General features: G+C 42.5%; 1 long non-coding RNA gene across 1 annotated transcript; it reads left to right on the top strand.

The window, feature by feature from the left end:
- The first annotated feature begins 2692 nt into the window (after window positions 1-2692).
- LOC310760378 lies at window positions 2693-14179 on the top strand. The gene is made up of 3 exons (XR_014546940.1): window positions 2693-2826; window positions 6605-6775; window positions 14162-14179. It is a non-coding gene; the product is annotated as an uncharacterized lncRNA (long non-coding RNA).
- The last annotated feature ends 2027 nt before the right edge of the window (window positions 14180-16206 follow it).

Raw genomic sequence — 16206 nt, 5'->3', positions numbered from 1 at the left:
CAAATGACTTGCCTGGAGCAGTGAAATGCTTGTCTCACTCTCCAGTCTGAAGGGTATTCCGTTTCTCTCTCTTCTCAAACTTTCCAGAGGAAATGCAAGACAAAAGCTGTTTTCATATTCCTTTACCCTGGAGGTGCCTGTCCTGTCCTCTAGCTTCCATCATCCCCAGCCAGCATGGCCAGCGGTCAGGGAAAATGGGAACTGTAGTCAGGGGAGACTGGACCATGAGGGTGAACACCCACCAACCTCAGTCAGCTCCCACCTGCCTACCTTCTTTCTTACACATGCTGGTCCTGTCACTTGCATATTGACTTATACAATCATAGAACAGTAGAGTTTGAAGGAACTGCAAGGGTCATCTGGTCCAGCCCCCTGCAATGCAGGAATCTCAGCTAAAGCATCCAAGACTATCCAAGGTCATCCAACCTCTGCTTAAAAACCTCCAAGGAATGTCCGGGAAGTGGCACTGGCTGTCAGCTTAGTCTCAGTGTTGCCCTTGTAGAACCAGTCCTAATGCTCACCAGCCATCGCTGCCGGCAGTCCTCCAACCCCAGGAGGGTCACAGGTTCCCTACCCCTAATTTATGCCATACTTTCAGTCCACAGAGTACTCTCTTACACCCTCACAGCCACTTAGGAGTGTCAGTGATCTCTGGCATTGCTGTGGTGTTCCAGTGAGCCCCCTCATGCTTTCAGTGAGCATGCCATGGGGTTGTGGGCACATGCCTGCTGGTCATGTCACTTGCGTGTTGACTTTGTGGCCACCATGCGCACGGCCAGAAGGCTAAATGGCAAGGGAGGGGTGCTGGCAGCAAATATGTTCTTTCTACCCTTTCCAGTGCTTGCTGAGCAAATGGCTCTCCACACACTTCCTGCATGGGAAGCGGTGTGCACATGATGTTAGCCACAGTTCATATCTACTCCATCGTTTCCAATGAAAAACTGTGTTTTAATGTGTTTTCCCCCAACAAACTTTGGCCCAAATTGAGAAAAAGAGTGACCTAACTGAGTTTTAAGCTAATAATAATAATATTTGTACCCCACCCATCTGACTGGTTGCCCCAGTGCTGCATTTCGCTGTCTAGGCAGAACGATGAGGGTGGAGGCGCTCCTTCAGGTATATAGGGCTGAAGCCATGTTGTGTACATACCTATGTAGGGACTAGATTGAACACCCCTAAAGACATTATTGATTTGCACTAAGAAGAGGGAGGAGGCAAGATCAAGAACAAAACCTTAGTGCTGGGATTGTTCAGTTGGCTAGAGCGTGGTGCTGATAACACCAAGGTTGCAGGTTCAAGACCTGCATGGGACAGCTGCATATTCCTGCATTGCAGGGAGTTGGACTAGATGATCCTCAGGGTCCCATTTCTTTCTGTTTCTTTTTCAGGTAAATACATAGATCAACCAGCATCAATCTGACAAACAGGAAGCTACAAAAGCAATGCAATACATAAAATGGATAAGTATTAATCTTATATAACCTTTTTGTAATCATACTTGAATCGTGAAGTTCAAATTTACTTCTTAGGTGCAGGTAAGGAGCCTTGACTATTAGTAACTGAGACATAAGATATAAAGTCCCATCATATGACATAAAAGTGTTCCAGAGATTCTTTACCTCTCTTCACACAAAGCTTGTAAGTTGTTGCTGATTTTTGTTTCCCCCCCAGTCACTGGTATACAATTCTATAACAGTGTTCAGTGTGCTGAGCTGGGTTTCGGCTTGTCACCCTGCGTGTAACTTTCTCTCTTTTCCCTGAAATTTTAATTCCAGCACTTTTCTGTAGTTATGGCTGGTGATAAACTTTTTACATGGTCTCCAGCTTTAGCCAAGAGGAAAGATTTCAAGCTGTGGAAATAAACTGAACACACTAACCAGACAGTGAACACAGTGGGTGTCACTTTCCATTCATTCTCATGAGGAAATCTGTCTTCATTCTAATATAATATTCTTACTGAATTTTGTGGGCTTTGCCTGGGAGTTTGATGAAATAACGAAATAACTGACAGTATGCCATATACGTTGCACTGTGCTATGCAGCATAATCCAATGTATGTTTATTCAAAAGTATGTCTGAGTGTAGCAGTACTTAATCCCTTGTGGATTTGTTTAGAGTTGTAGCCTTAGGCAAGAAAAAGAAAAAAGCACATTGATACAAGGATTCAATTTGTTCCACTTTTTAAAGGAAACCGGTGTCCTACCATGTGGGTTGGAGCTCAGTATTCCCTTTTTATATTTCTCTGAACTTTAAAATTCAGCTCTTGGCTCACAAAGATACCAAAATACACTAAGAAATGCACATTTTAGATTAAAATATTGTACATACAGAAATGCATATTTCAGGATAAAATGCATATAAACAATTTTCATCCCCCAGACCTGTGGTGCAATGGGTCAATGGATCTGGCTGTTAACCAGAAGATTAGTGGTTTTTGTCCACTAGGGATGGTTATGTGCAGGATTCCTGCATTGTAGAGGGTTGGACTAGATGACCCTCAGGTTCCCTCCCAACTTTACAATTCTATGATTCTATGTTCTAGGGTAAAATATATACAAAAATTGCAATTTTTGAAAAATATATAAAATTTCCTGGAGTTTTTTTTTTTTAAAAAATCTGAGCACATTTGAAACTGATGTGGTCTGGCAAGAGAGTGATCCAATCATCCTTACTGATGCACCTTTGAAGTATTCTTTAACAGTCTTTAACTAAATAACTGCATAATAACTTTCCTTTTTTCACAGAGTAATGCAGTTGCTTAAAGGCCAAACTGGACATGACTTAATTCATGCAGCTAGCAATTGTATGGAATGGTGTAGCAAACAGGTAAAATGTGTGTTGTGTCAGTCTAGATTGTGTCAGTCTAGATTAGGGACTTTCTAGCCCTAAATTCCATTGTTTCCATTTTGTCTGCTCACAGTTCTTCCCAATGCAGTTACATTTCAGTAAGCTTCCTCATCCAGACTAAGTCTGTTCCAAATTGTCTCACATTAAGTGAGCACGCGGGGCACTACCTTTAAATAAGTGCCTTTAAATCATCTCTATCTGTTCATAAGAAAATAACTAGACATGCCATATCTTGAAACAGTATGCATTGTCACTTTGATCTTTGTGTTTGAAAGCCGCTAGGTTGGATCTTCCAGTGCTAACTAAATCTGACTTGATGCCCTGCCAGATTTGGAGAAGTAGGAGCTCAGAAAGAGTGTTTTCGCGTGTGAAGCTTAAGAGCGTCTCTTGCTTCAATCAGTTCAATAATGCAAATATAATGCCCCTTCTGCATTGCAAATACATCTCCTCTGTGTTCTCTGCCACATGGTTAATATAAATAGCATGAGAGAAGCTTGGAAATTTAAACTTCAGATGTGAAGGCACCCGACATGTGTTGCTCATGCATTAAAGGGGAGTGAGTAGCAAAGGTGTGGCTGTTGCTTAAAATGTGATGTCCCTTATTTGGTTAATTAAAATATTCCTAGGCAAACTTTTTGAGTACTGCATTTCCAGAAAACATCAGCGATGCAAAATATAAATTCAAAGTCATTTCTACAATTACTCCAGAACTAAAAGCCAGTTATAATAACAACCTTCCAGCGTAGAATATAAAACTTAGTTTCCCAATTCATCCATTTCATAGTGCAGTACACACACACCATACATAATTTGCCTGAAACAAGTCTTCAAAGGCTTTCCAAAGGACTGGTGTGTGGCGATCTTCTTGAGGTTGACAGACAACAAATTCCAGAATCAAGATGCCACAGCTAAAAAGGGCTTCTTCTTTGTGCCTACGAAGTTCGCTAGCCTACAGGCAAAATGAGCATAGTCTCCATTAAAGATCTTATGTGTGGGCAGGTTGATATGGGTGCAAAACAACTTGGGCCCAAGCCCTTTAGGTTAAAGGTTTAAGGTTTAGGTGGAAAGGCTGAAACCAGTACTTTAAATTTTGCTCAGAAATGTGCAAGTAAACAGTGCAACTGGTATAATGAAGGTGTTATGCGGTCACCCTGGTGGTCAGAGTTTAAACCAGCTGAAGTTCCTGAGGTATCTTTCAAAAGAGCCCCACATAGAGCACATTACAGCAAAGTGTAGACATGGCCAGTGCATATAAGTGTGGCTAGGTCTCACTATTACTAACCTCATAATGCAGATTGTAAGGGTGGGGACTGAGTTAATAGTCGTTTGCCTAAGACCATCTATTGGGTTTGTGGCTGAAGTGAAATTCAAACCAGGGACTCTCCAGCTTACACACTGAGTGACTATGTAGCACTAGCTCTATATACATTACAAAAGTACCTGTTAGTCAACACCACTTTACAATCTCCCTATCTCACATATACTCTTGTATCTGTCCCCAACCTATTGTAATTTCTATAGGACTTACCATATTAATTTCGGTCATTTTCATTGTACGCAGGTTGTACATTGACAACAAAGGTATTGTTATTATTATTATTATTATTATTATTATTATTGACAGTGCTGGGATTCATGTTTTCTTTTAAATATTATTTATGCCTCTTTTTTAAAAAGTGCATGCAAACTCACGAACTGAGCCATGTACAAAACCACTTCCCTATGTTAATCCAGCATTTTCCTTTTAATGCGAACTCAGCTCTCCCTTACCACAAACAAGCCTTCTGGGCATATGAAGTATATTTCTTTGGCAGCAGCCTGGTTCTTTCCAGCCCTGCCTAACTCCAATTGCCCTTTGGGTGTGTGGCTCTGAGCTTCTCCCTCACATTTTAAGCCCGTGGTGTTTACAGCTTGTAAAAGGGATGTAGAGCTGGTCTGCTATTAAGTCGTCCAGGTTCCACCGCAGGTAATTGGTGGGGGTTTCTGAAAGCCGGAGTCAATAAAATGACTCCCCACCATAAAAGTGAATGTCTCGTGAAATGTTTGATTTGCCCAGCACTGTCACTTTTCTGTCTATGAGGGTTTTTTTGCCAAAATTGCAAAAAAAATGCTGTTTTTGAGTTATTTTTATGGAAAATCGGCCAAAGCAGCACTGCTAACATGGGCTGCCATACGTTCAGTTTTCCCCGGACATTTCACAAATTTCTACTCGGACACTGCTGCCAACTGCAGTATTCCAGCTATGGCAACCCTACCAAACATGTTCGTTCATGTCCTCTGTGTACTATGAGATGATGGTGATTAAATATCCAAAATCATGGCTTTAAAACATTAATCTGGAAGATGATTTGAAAGTGTCACTGCAGCCTTATATATTCTGGGCAGAAACAGTATTGGGGAAGTTTCTGCTGACTCCACTAACTTCCAGGTCATGCCTGTGTGTGTGTGTGTGTGTGTATGTCTCTCTCTCTCTCTCTCTGTGTGTGTGTGTATATATATTCATTGAAGAGTACTACTCTAAGATCAGGCCAATGCCTTGGATTTTAGAACAGGCTCAGGCTATTTATGGTTCTTTATCTTGAAACCAGACTTGGATTAGAAAGCCCTTCAAAGATAGGATTTGCCTTTGACAGTCTATCAAATGAAAAATCTCTCTGCTCCATTATTACAGATAGGGTGTGGGGAATCTGAATCAGTTTGCATTTAAAAATGAACCTGGCTAATTTTTACTTTCCAAAACAACACAATGCTAGCCTTCAAAATTTGCAGTTTTCCAGATTTTGCAATGAAATTCTCCAGCCAATGAATGCATGCAAAACTGCATATACTGCAGTAATATATCAATGAAAATGCATGTATTAAAAATGCATTGCATTGAGGAAAATTGCTTTGTGAAAATGGGTCTTTTAGGAGAATTTGCATACAAACATGTGCATATTAAGAAGAATTTGCTGGTGTATTTTCATGAGGCATTAAAAATAAACAAATCACAAACTGTTGTGGAAATGTGGAAAACTGAATTTAAGATTGGAAAAATGAGACACTGAGAAACTGAAATGGGATAGATTTGACCAGGCCATCCCTAATGCAGGCATGGTGCTTTGCAGAGTTCTAACCGCCACAGCCAACCACAAGCAAAGGGGGATTTTAATACAGAAACGTCTTTCAGCATAAAAGTAAAGCTGCTAAAGCTTCTGCTCACGTTATCTGCAGACCAACAAACACGCTGCTTATTCTGGAGTAACACTAGACAGAAATGGAAAGGATACAGAATGAAAAATCCAAGAGTGGCGTCTTGCTCCAGCCTGTAATACTAAGAGATTCTAAATCAAAAACCCCTTAATAGAAAGATTACTTGCTGTCTTTATTCCCAAAGATCCCACTAATACTTCTTCAGCTTCACAGATCAGTGCTGACTGAAGCTGTTGTGGCACATAAACTGGGTTTCATCCCTTTAAAAACCAAACAAGAGTTCATAAAAATATGGCTGTTTCGTTCAAATGGTCGAAACAGCATCCTGTATTCTGGAGCAGTATCAGGAACATTCATAACCAGATAAAGGTCTTTGGCTGGGGCCTGGAAAACAGCAAAAAACATAGCGTAGGCAGATGGGAGAGAGAGAAGCTCATAGAGCTGTGGTGGGCAGAAGATAAGGCCCACAGAGAGAGAAATTGACTGGAGACTGATGCCATGACGGTCCTCATTGCCACCAGCAGACTAAAATTGAACTGGGTTTCCATTTTAATTCCCACTGTAGTGCAAAGAAAGCAAGGCAAGACATTTCTGGTTGGAGAAGATTTGGGGACTCTACTCTGCCCTCTGCTGCAAACATTCAACTTCCACAATCAGGGAAAAAGTGACATCGACAAAAATGACCACATAATGTTGAGAATGCCAGGAGAGATGAAATTGGCACCACATTTCCAATGTGTGTGTCACCAGCTCAGTGTCAAAATATACAAGCTAGGACCACAAGCTAGAGTGCTTAATCTTATTAGTTTCAGTGAGCTTCACCATGTTTAACTTTGTGTCAGACTGTGGATAACATTGCACTGATGTGTCAGAGTCTCAACTACTTACTAGGGAGAGGTAGTTGAAAAATGGTGGCATCTTTCCTCGCCCTTATCTTCTGAATATCTGCTGGCTCCCCTAAATCACTGGGCATTTCTTTATTTATCTCCTGATCAGCATAATCCTAAGGAAATCCCACATGCACCCATCCCAATAGCTGCTTTTTATCCGAGCATTGCTGTTCTGCACAATTTTTAAGGGGTTCTCTTGGGATTCCAAATTCATGTGCCAAAAAATAAGCACATGAAACTGAGAGACCGGCAGGAATGTAGAAAGATGAAAGGTAATCACCTAGTCTGGAAGTCTGGAATTCTGACTTAAGGAGAGAAGACCCTCTATTCCTCCAGCTTTCAGAAATGACATCTTTTCAGGCTTTTCACGAAAACTTCCAAGGAAGAAGACCTACAGCCTACCAGGGCACCTTTCCTCAACAATTACTTTTGTGCAATTTTAACTTGTAAACCACCTGTTTTGGAAACCCCTGTGCCTAGGGGAAATTGACTATCATACCTTCCCCCAAAAGAGCCACAAGAATGGTAATTTGATGAGCATCTGATCTGTTGAAGATCTTTGCTCCAGTTTCCCCTGGGAATAGGAATGTCTTTATAGGGAGAAAGTTCTGGCACAGGCCAAGCCGCTGGAAGAGAAGGGGTCTGCAGAAGATAGGGTGGGGATATTCTTGGAAGGCAAAACAGTAACATTGTTCAGTGAACATGGGGGGGGGAGAAATCTCAATACAGATGTTTTCTTTAAAAAATTGGGGAACATCTGGCAATGGTAAACAAAGATCTTGACAATATGTGCTCTCAAAAGAAAACAGCAGCCAAATGACCTAGGACCTTTACAGATGATTTAACAAACCAGATTTCTCTTTCTCCGCTCTCTTCTTGCTAGACCAAATCCAGTGCTAGTAGCTCAAAATCTCATATCTGTATATTAGAAGGAGGTGAGTAGCCTTATGGTGGGATACAGCTGTGCTCATGCTCACCATGTACTGTGTTTAAAAAGAGGGGTGACGTGTGGTCAAGTGCCAGAGAGGGGAAGCACACAGTTATGAAAGATCCGCAGCTATAATTTCAAAAGATCAAAAAAAATGTTGGGAAATAGCTGCAAGCAGAATAGAAGGGAAAGCTTGCTCGTGTTCACTCCTTAAAATAATAGGACAAGAACTTCTGTGTGTGTTACAGGAGAGCAGCACTCATCCCCTATTTTTTTTTTTAAGGCACTCAAAAGCAGTCACTTTGCTTCTGCAATCCTTAGACATTTTTAAGCAAAAGAAACTTTCTTTCTTCTTTGGCAATCACACTTTAAACCCCCCCCAAAGCCCTCATCACTCTGTGCATGTTCCCTTACCTAGGTGTTTCACAGAGCTGCTTCCCTCCCTGCAACCATATACAAGACACCCATTTCTATCTAAGGAGACTTCCAAACTGTTGCTATTTTCGAGTGAGATTCTATTATGCACCAGCAAAGTCAAGTTGTTTGATAGGGAGGTCTTGTGCAATAAATCTGCTACCTTAAACAACAGGACTTTTTGCCATTAGGAAAGTGACTGGAAAATACAATGGAAAACATAGGATAACACTCGCTCTGATGCAACATCATCTAACCTCCCTGTAAACAAATAGGAATGAATGCTCATTAAGTAGCCAACATCATCTAATTTCCCTGCAAACAGATCAGGTTGAAGTGTCCCAGTCACTGATAGCAATATCAGTGCACAATGAGACCAGCAGTTAAGTGCATAAGCCATGGGTAGGCAAACTTAGGCCTGGGGGCCAGATCTGGCCCAATCGCCTTCTCAATCCGGCCCGTGGATGGTACAGGAATCAGCATGTTTTTACATGAGTAGAATGTGTCCATTTATTTAAAATGCATCTCTGGGTTATTTGTGGGGCATAGGAATTCATTCATCCCCCCCCCAATACAGTCCGGCCCCCAAAAGGTCTGAGGGACAGTGGACTGGCCCCCTGCTGCAAAGGTTTGCTGGCCCCTGGCATAAGCCCTTAGAGCTGACTCTGCAGCACACATCTGGCTGGCTGTGAGCTGCAGAGGGTCAAGAGATCTGGCCCTTGTGAGATTTTCTCTGTTTGTTAAGTCCAGAGGAGATCAGCCAAATTCAAATTGCAAATCTTAACATGCTCATAACAAAATTAGCTGTATTTCCTGAAAGGGTTGAGCAGGTTAGTCATGCCTCTAATACTAAGGGACATTTGGAAGTAAAATTTCAGTATGCAATTCTTTTACACAGGATCAGCTAAACTGGTGCTCCTTTTGGTTAGCCATTGCAGGCTGCATGAAGAAAGGACAGTGTTGCTCATTTTGGAAAGCCGATGAATGCATGGACAAGCGGCAGGGGAGGCTGGGGTCACACCTGCTGCCACCACTCCTGTCCTCTGCATGTCCCAGTCCTGCTGGGCATGTGACTCTTCTGAACCAGAAGTGCTCAGCTGCAGGCAGAAAGCCTGCCATGTGCAAGAGCTTTGCAAAAATAAAACTAAATGGCAATCTGTACATTGAGGCATGCTTCAGATAATGACATGCATCCCTGAAGCGGCCATGTCCTTTTGAAGAGGCTGTCCTTGTGGTTACTACCTACATGTGGAGCACAAGTCAGAACTGGGTTGCCAGGTCTGATTCTGCCCTGTGGTTTGGGTAGTTATGATTGAAATCTGGGTGGATTTCTAAGGAGTTTTTCTTTATACAATTCTTTCCCCTGACGCTCCCCATCTCCAGTATGTTTTACTAGTTTTCTTTTCCACCCTGCTTCCCAGTACATTAATTAATCTTTTCAGTAAATAGAAACTGTCAACACATCTGGCAGAACGTACTTGCCCAGAAAAAGTGAAACCTTTGCTTCCTCTTAACAGCTGCTTTGCAAAAAGTTAAGATTGTACAGCACAATCCTATGCAGGTTTCCTCAGAAGTAAGCCCTGTGTTCCATGCAACTTACTTCGTAGTAAGTGTGTTTAGGATTGCAGGATTAATTTCTCATTTAAGCACGAAATACAGTGCTGGATTATTCTTTGAAGCATGTTTTCTTCCTGACAATGGGGCGGGGGTGGGTGGGAGAAAGGGATAGAGAAGATATACGTAAGAACTTGTTTCTTTTCAAAAATCCTATTTCTGAAAGATAATAAATTAAGCCATCTTTGTCTGAAGGTTCATCCACACTTCCACTTGTTCCATGCTTAGAAAACATGAGTCAGAGCGGTTTCCTTCTTGCCCTCTCCTTTCTCAGGGAAAACCTGCTCTTTAGCGATAAATTGGAACAAATGGCAATCCGCAGACAACCCAAATTGCTGTTTGCTCCAATTGAGCGCTAAAGAGCAGTTTTCCCCAGGGATAAGCAACCAGACAAGAGGAAGTGTGGATAAGCCCCCAGACTCCACCAAACTAAAGACAGTTGGAAATAACATTCCCTGACACAGGGCTGGCCCTATTATTAAGTAGAGTGAGGCACCCTGCCAAACTTCACCACAATCGCTTTCTCCCAACCACCTTCCATAAACTCCAAATCACCACAGGAATGATCAGTGCAAGGGCTCTTGGGATTGCAATTGCAAAGGCTTGTGGGATTGCTAGGAACTGTTTTTGTGCCTTTTCTGACCTTTTTGCGCTCTTTTAAATTCAGTTCTGGGTTCAACATGATGCACGTAAGCTCAGTTGTGCACATATTGCATGTGCATAAATGGTGGTGGTGTTGCCTATAGTCAACGTTGCTTTAGGCAGACCCCTTCTTTCCTTAAAGCAATATAAATGAAAAAAAGCCAAGATCCAAACAATTAGCAATAAAACACTCCATCCTATGCTCATGAGATCTATGACCATACTTGCATTGCTAAGCTTTAAAACAAGAGTTCAAAGTATGAGAAATATGAGGTCATTGTAGCACTAAAATCAAGCCACTGACGAAGAGATCAGTAGGCTATTCAAAGGGAAAGTACAAAGGGCTATCTTTCTGTCATCTCCCACCAAGAAAGCTTGATGGTGGCTTACAGGAACTGTGTTAACATGACTCAATGATAACACTTGAAACGGGATTCAGAACTTTGAACTAAAAAGGGTCTCTTCCCCACCTCCACCACTTTTTTTTTTTTTTTGTATCTCTGGCAGACTTGCTCTCAATTATGGTTAGCTGAAATAGCAAGCAGGGCTTGGCTCTGAAAAGTCTCTTATCTTGTTCCAAAAAACACTGAAATGCCCAGCACAATCTCGCTCTCTCTCTTTCCTGTTTTGTGGCATGCTGGGCTGATACATGCATGAGGGGCAGTGGTGTGGAAAGCAGCTTCCACATGGCTTCTTCTCATGCTCCAACCTACGGTAAACTCTGGATCCCACATGGGCGGGACCAGTGATGTACTGCCACTCAACCATGAAACAGAGAGCCAGGAGTTTCCAGTCAAGGGACATGTTATGTTAACCTTGTATTTGGTCATGGATTATGGTGATGAATAGCAGCCATACAAGGGAGAATCAAGTATGGGATCATGTTCTGGACAAAAATCCTTCCCCAAGCTATGATTTGTGTGGTACTGCTGTTGTCACCAATACATCTCTCCCCACTCCCCAAATAGTAACATTGATGTGTGTATTTGTGACTTTCATCCGGAGAAAGCGTGGGAATAAAAGTTGAAGGGAGGAATTCAACATTGTGCTCTTCTGATCATTCTATCAGTGCAAACATTTCAGCTTGCCAGATGGAACGATTCCTCTTTTCCTCACCCTGCACACTGTTCTAAGGGTTGTCCTTTTGAGAGATTGCAGTCAAACATAACTATGCATGACTGTTAGTTGGTGCATGAAGGGGTTAAGGACCACAGAGCTGTGTTGCTAGATAGACTCAGTTAGGTCATGCCCACTCTCCTCCAGAGAGGAAGTGATGCCTTTCTACCCCCTTCTCTCTTGTAAGCCACGAGAAGGATGTGTCTGTGCTTGTGCCCAAGCACAGACCACATGCTTGAAGCTACTTTGCTGTATTTTCTACCCAGTATAATTTTGCCTGTATTATCCTTGCTGCTGCATGGAACAATCTATAACTGAGACCTTGAAACTGTAAGTAAAGCATTTTAAACTTACTTAACAATGTGTGGCCTGCACATGGCAAGAGAGGTAGAATGAGGTCAGCTGCTGTGTGCAGCTGAATGAGATAAAAATGGTTTAACAACCTATATTCCTCATGCTATGCTGCTGCTCAACTTTTGTGAGTTTAAAACTCTGCTACTCAGGCTCTCTTTGTGCAAGCCCTGCATTTTGAATCCAAGCACCCTGCCATTTATTTTTGTTGTTTACCCACACACGAGTCCAAAGGGATTCAGATCTGGAAGAGGAGCAGGGAGCGCAGGGGAAGGAAAGGGGGGAAGACATGTACTAGCAGGAGCGCTTGCACTAGCGTCTGCTAGTGCACTGAGTTAGTTAAATCCAGGTCTAGCAACCCACCAGCATAATGATCCCTATACTTATTGCCCCTGACAGAAGGCAAATTCATATATACATGTTCACCACTCACTTGAGGCAGTGTTAAGTGGGAGCTGGCATGTCTGAAACAGCCAGCACAGAGCAAACCATATTCAGTGCATTCATATAATCTGAAAGGCAATGGTTTTCAGTGGAGACAGTAAATATGTCCTGTAAGCACTTAAGCTGGAGGCTTGGTCCAGCAGGGGTTTACTTATGCTCTTATCAAGCTGAATGACACATAGAATACTTTTAGATAGACTGTTTATTCACAGAAAATTTGGGCCCCAAAAAGTCCCAAAAGAAACGTGATCAAAAATTGTGCTGGAAAGTGTGGGAGAGCTGGCAATGTTATCTATAACCTCTGTGGAAACATATGAGGATGAATACTTCTTAGACAGGTGACATCAGCACAAGTTTCATTCGAACATAGTGTGAATAAACAGTCTTTCTGGAAGTTCCTATAGTCTATGTGATCATGACTCACATTTTCCTAAAACTCTGGATCACAGACCTTGAAATTTGGTTTAGGTGAAGGCTTGATGTGTCAGGAGAAAGCAAAATACCTCCAACAACACTGGACAAATCAGACAGTAATCAATCCTGAGAGGCAGGAGATGAATCTGTGGAAGAAACTGGCTCATCGGCTAGAGTGTGTGATTTTATAATCATTACTTAGTGTTGCCAGAGCCATATAGGTAGTTAAAAGTTTTAACATTAGCCAGGCCAGTTCATGTTCTAGCCAAAGATATCTATTTCTGTGAGTTTTTCATCCATTAGCTGCTCTGTGGTTTCTCTTCGGTCTCCAAATTAAAATAAAATGCTTTTTGGTCAAATATCTTTAAGGGACATCTCTTCTGCATTTTCCCCTACGGGGTCTGGAAAAGAAACAGAATTGCTGTTGTTTTTATATTTTTTCTTCAGCTATTCTATGTAGTTGAACTGCCTATACGGCTCTGGCAATGATAAGAAATGATGATAAAATCACATGCTCTAATCAAATGAGCCAGTTTCTTCCACAGGATCCTGTCCTGCTCTCTGATGACTGTATGATTTGTTCAATGTGTCACCGTAGCAGTGCTCCAAATGCTAATGCACACTCAGTTCACGTACCATAAACTCATCATCTGCTCCTTTCTCTTCCTAACAATACAAGTAATTTGCTTGTGTTGAAAAAGCTACCAGAGAAGAGAGTTGATGTGTGATGAAGACAGGAAGCAGCCAGGCTATTGTGAATCATTTCTGCTACTCGGTGCAAAGCTTGGCCTTATAAATCCCTCTGTGTGAAAAGAAATGTAATAGTACTGAAGCACTTTTTAGAGACAATAACCATTTTAATTAGCATTTAGAGCTCCACCTATAATATCTCAGTAACATTTACATCTCCCTGAAATAGGTTAGCATTCTTATGTTCACTTTTAGCAGTGCTAAAATCAGCCCACTGACATTTGCAGCAGTGGAGACAGGAAGAGTTCAATGACGGTTATTACTGACATTCTTAGAAGGTTTGAGCCTGGAGGTTTAAAGGCGTGTGAATAGGAATCACTGTTTGAATTTGAATAAAGGCCCAGTATGTTTCATGTTCCTGGTGTACCCTGCAACTAGATAGATAGATGAGATGATAGTTAGTTAGTTAGTTAGATGATAGATAGATTAGATAAACATTTCCAACTCTGTGACCATTTGCAGCCCGACAAGGCAAATAGATCTCTCCACCTCTTGCGTATCACCAGGCCTGCCAGTCATAGTTCACAATTATGTCTACTTTCTCTCAATTGAATTGCAGTAGCCTCATCCATGCAGAGTCCTTGTATCAGAGGCACCAGCTCCTGGGAGCCGAGCTCTTTTCAGCCCCTTCAATATTTTGGGGGTAGAGCTCGGCCCCCCCAACGTCCTAAAACATGGAGCCCAGTGAGGCATGGCTCCAGTGGCCTGCTCCTCCTCCTCCTGCCATGGAGGGAAAGGAGGGTTGAAGTAGCCTCCCACTGGTGGTGGCGCCAGGAGGCAGAGGAGGAGCCACTGGTCATTGAAGCTGCATGGCTGCTGTTTTCAGCTCTGCCCCTGATTCCTCCTGATGTCCTGATATCACCCGCCAGTTGTCCTTGCGTGTGATGTCACACATGTGACATTGGCCTCCCCCCCAATCACCCTTGCAAGCTGGCGCCTCTGCCTTGTTTGAATCATGGGCTTTGGCAGAAGCCCAATCATGCCGACAGCTGATGATAGCTCTGCCTAGTATTACTGGGGGGAAAGCCATTGGCCAGCGGAAGAGCATCTGCTTTGCATAGATATGATTCCAGGTTCAATCCCCAGCACTTCTAGGTAGAGCCGATAGTGGCTTCAGTCTGAAATCCTGGACAGGCCCTGTCAGTCAGCCAGCATACACCAAAGCAGAGCTGGGACTAATGTCCCAATATAAAGCAGCTTCCTCTGTTCATACACCTCTAACATGGTAATACCGGTAATAATTTCCAGCCCCTTTCTTGTCTCTTCCTTTGTCTTTTCTGTTTGCACCATTGATTATCACTGTGGCTTGCCAATTATAATCTGTATAACCATTTTCTGGATCTTACTATATTTAACTTCATCTCTCTGGTGAGACGCATCCATTGGAACATGATTTCATCAGCGACACTTAATTGAGAAGAGCTCACTGAAGAGTTCTCTGCAAACACTTTAATGTCTATAATATCCACCCAATAAATGTTCTTTTAAAAGAATGAGGCATGTAGAAGTTTCTGCCCAAAATAAAAAGTTAATGAAGCATCTGTTCCACAGGACTCAAGATCAGAGAAAATGCAATAAATTTTGAGTAATAAGCATAATAGCAGGGCAAACAATCAGCATTTGACAGATGTGGTGAGCGTGTGATATATTTGGTGTGTTTCCCCCCAGCTGAAAACATTGGTAAAGCCAATCAAGGAATTAGAGGCTTCTGATGTCACTACCCTAGAATATTGTTATGAGTAATGTCAACATTATCTTTCTTGTTACACTACTCTCTTGATTAGTAACATCACACTTCAGAACACCAAAAACACCAGAGCCATTAGCACCAAGAGGATTTATTATACAATTAATTTGCTTCTGCTGTATCCATATCATGTCATCCCCTCACTATACTTGGATGGGGACTGAATACAAAACAACTGATCTGACTGTAACTTGAAAAGCTAATATTGCTCTTCTGTCTTTCTATGAGGACTCCTAAGCTTTAAAGGTAAAGGTAAAGGGACCCCTGTCCATTAGGTCCAGTCGTGACCAACTCTGGGGTTGCGGCGCTCATCTCGCTTTATTGGCCGAGGGAGCCGGCGTACAGCTTCCGGGTCATGTGGCGCACGGAAACGCCGTTTACCTTCACATTGGAGTGGTACCTATTTATCTACTTGCACTTTGACATGCTTTTGAACTGCTAGGTTGGCAGGAGCAGGGACCGAGCAACAGGAGCTCACCCCGTCGTGGGGATTTGAACCGCCAACCTTCTGATCGGCAAGCCCAAGAGGCTCAGTGGTTTAGACCACAGCGCCACGCGCGTCCCTGAATTTTTATTAGTTGAACATGGCTCACAGAAGTCATTTCCCCCCTCCCAACCACCAACCAGCCCCTCCCCCCCACATAGAGCTTCTCATGGAAGCAAAGGCAAAGGTAGGGTTGCTAGTCTTCATAGAGCTATCCTGGCTATCCCTTTAAACACCAGGCACTCTGTGAGAAGCTGCAATCACTGCACCTCTACCCCGTCCCTCTGCCAATACCTTTTTCTTTCAGCAGAACAGAGCAAGTGGGTGTAGCAAGTGGATAAGAAGATTTTTCTTCAGCAAAGGAACGACCATT

The sequence above is a fragment of the Podarcis filfolensis genome (genome assembly GCF_964270895.1).
Source record: "Podarcis filfolensis genome assembly, chromosome: 3".
Taxonomy (NCBI): Eukaryota; Metazoa; Chordata; class Lepidosauria; order Squamata; family Lacertidae; genus Podarcis; species Podarcis filfolensis.
This window is presented reverse-complemented; position numbering and strand designations above follow the sequence as displayed.